A 3,406-nucleotide genomic window follows, 5' to 3' on the forward strand; every position below is an offset into this window, starting at 1 on the left:
ACATTAGAATTACTGAAAGAATATGACGTTGGTACAAAGATAGCCAAATACACAAATATATTTTTTTTTATTATTTATTTATTCATGAGAGACACACAGAGAGAGAGAAAGGTGCAGAGACACAGGCAGAGGGAGAAGCAGGCTCCATGCAGGGAGCCTGACACGGGACTCGATCCTAGGTCTCCAGGATCACACCCTGGGCCGAAGGCAGTGCTAAACCGCTGAGCCACCCAGGCTGCCCTACACAAATATATTAAAAGAGAAAAGAGAGAGCTAAAAAACAGACCAATGTATACCTGGAAACTGTATATGTGATTAAGATGGTTATAACAATCACTAGAGAAAGGGAGGACTATTTAGTAAATTCAATCCTTCTATACATACACACAAAACTCAAAGTGAATTAAAGATGAAAAATTTTTAGACTTTTAGAAAAATGTATAGGGAAAAAGTTTGACTTCCTTTTTAGTTGATGAAAGTCCTAGCCCAACCCATGATTTGTCACTAACTATCCATATGTCTATTATCTATACTATTAAATATCTGTAAGAATTCCAGAGAGTAGAAAAGGAATAAAGATTTTACAATTTTGTCTCCCAATCTGGGCTTGAAATTCATGAGTAAAATGTCTTGACAGACTGGCATTCTTTTTTTTTTTTTTAAAGATTTATTTATTTTGAGAGAGATTAAGGATGTGGGTGGGTGAACATGAGTAGGGGCAGGGTCAAAGGGAGAGAGGGAGAGAGAGAATCTCAAGCAGACTCCCCTGTTGAGCAGGGAGCCCAATTTGAGGCTGGATCCTGCAACCCTGAGATCACGATCAGAGCCAAAACCTAGAGTCAGATGCTTAACTACTGAGCCACCCAGGCGCTCCTAGACTGGCATTCTTTTTAAGACAAAATTTGTCTTAGATCACCATCAAAGCCTATTAAGAATATTTCTCAGCCTGGTCTGTGTATGAGAATTTGGCTTTAAGTGAGCTCTTCTTTCCATATACTCTACCTGCAAAGGGCTGATAATTTCTTGAGTCAGAAGTATCAGTTGACCTTAGAGTCTAACCAACTATCAACCATGTCTGTTAGCAAACTGTGCTACTTTCTGGAAGAACTTTGGCTTATGCATTCTCATTCTTGCATTTATCTTTCTAAATGTCATAACTCCACCAAGGACAATGTGGAGTTATAGTGGCAACTGAAACTATTCACTGGAGAGGTTCTGTGGTAGCCACAAGTATGGCTCAGATCTCCCTTTGAGAGCGAACTCCTAAAAGGAATGCAGTCAACTTACCTGCCCCACTTTCAAGATTCACCACATCCCCTAGATAGGTTCTAACCAATGTTTAGCAATGCAGGGGTACTAGATGTGGGACATTCCTGCCCAGCATAGGATACTTCTAATAGGCAATGTTTGCTCTGGGACTCCCCTACTGCCTGGCTGACATTTGCTTAGAGCTTCACTGTGGGCTGAGGCTCCTTATACTCACCCCCCTGTCTTCCTTTCACAGCTATCAAAGTTACATTGCAATCTGAAGGCTCCCCCTTTACCTTTTAAGGAATTTTGGTTTTGCTGTTTGCTTCTCAGAAGACCCAGAAAGAGGGCAGCCCTGGTGGCTCAGTGGTTTAGCGCCACCTTCAGCCCAGGGCCTGATCCTGGAGACCTAGAATCAAGTCCCACCTTGAGCTCCCTGCATGGAGCCTGCTTCTCCCTCTGCCTGTGTCTCTGTCTTTCTCTCTCTCTCTCTCTCATAAATAAATAAAAATAAAAATCTTAAAAAAAAAAAAAGACCCAGAATTAAATGGGTGCCTTAGAACAAAAGGGAAAGAGAGGGGACACCTAAGTGGCTCAGCAGTTGAGCGGTTGAGCATCTACCTTCAGCTCAGGGCGTGATCCTGGCTGGGGGGAGGGGATTGAGTCCTGAATCTGGCGCCCTATAGGAAGCCTGCTTCTCCCTCCGCCTATGTCTCTGTGTCTTTCATAAATAAATATTTTTTTAAAAAATCTTTTTAAAAAAAAGAGCAAAAGGAAAGAAACTCCAGGAGGAAATTCTCTTTATCTGACACAGAGACATACCATTTTAATATAAAAATCACCCTCCTCAGGGAATTAGTATCAGCTTTTATTCATATGATCTTCATAGAATTATCAAGGTCCTAAGGTATTTAAGCCAGTTGTAGTCTTAGTCTTTCCATCCTTTCTTCCCTAGCTCTCTCCACCATCCCCACCCCCCATAAGGTATCTGTGTGAAAATATATTTTCCTGAATCCAAGCCTCTGTAGTGATCTGTAGTGTTTTCCATATCTGTTTATAGCCAGTTCTTTTTCACTTCCTTGTCTTTAAATCCCCTTTCCTCTCTTTCTTTCAAGGGAGAAATTTTGGAGATCAAATAGCCTTTTAGAAATTGTTCTATTATGTTCAACTCTAAGAACATCTAATCCAGATAAACATGTCTAATATAAAATGGAATCAGATCATCGATGGGACAACTTCTCTTCCCATGGACTTTGGGGTGGGGGGAGATGATATATTAATATTTATATAAATTTGAAAAAGAAACTCATGAGTTTCCTAAAGAAAAAAATTTAAACTCTAAATTTTATTTAGAATTTTTATTCTAATAAAAAAGATTTATTTTTGTTCTTCCAAGGAAAAATTTTGTTTCTCCTCTAACTCTAATAAATTAGAAATTGTAAATTAATGGCCTTGGTTACTCGTTTATAAGAGAGATATTAGAGTTTTTAAACATGATTTTTAAAAAAAATCTTTAAAATTGGTTTATAAATTCAAATATACTTGAATTGTACTAGAAAAAGTAATTAGTCTTACCAAGATGCTTTGGACAAATTATATTAATTTAATAATATTCATTTAAACATAATTCTGTCTTTTCCCTATTTTTACCACTTCACAAAAATATAATGCAAGCACAATATTCTAGTTTTCACAATGTAGAGTTTATTTTCTCATGATTAAAATTTTCTAAATTTCCTATATTGGTTTTGTGAGTAGAAGTTAGTATAAATTGTTTAAGATTACAAAAATGTTTAATTAAATAAGGTTGTAGTAATAGATATCTTTTAAAAGTTATGCTAGTAAAACTTTTTAATATTATAAATCGTAAGAATTTAATGTGTGAACTCCAAACTGTAATTTTCATATTCCTTGTTAAGTTTAAGATCTTGGATTGATACTAATTTTTAAACAGATAAATAACCCTTGAATACTTGAACAATATAATTTTTTCTTTTATTTTTTTAGAGAGGGAGGAGTGGGGAAGAATAGAGGAAGAGAGACAATTTTTTTTTTTTTTAAGAGAGACAATCTTAAGCATACTCCATGCCCAGCAGGGAGACCAACACTGGACTCAATCTCACAGCCCTGATATCATGACCTGAGCTACAATTGAATC

Source organism: Vulpes vulpes, chromosome 11 (genome assembly GCF_048418805.1).
Source record: "Vulpes vulpes isolate BD-2025 chromosome 11, VulVul3, whole genome shotgun sequence".
In the NCBI taxonomy this organism is placed as follows: domain Eukaryota; kingdom Metazoa; phylum Chordata; class Mammalia; order Carnivora; family Canidae; genus Vulpes; species Vulpes vulpes.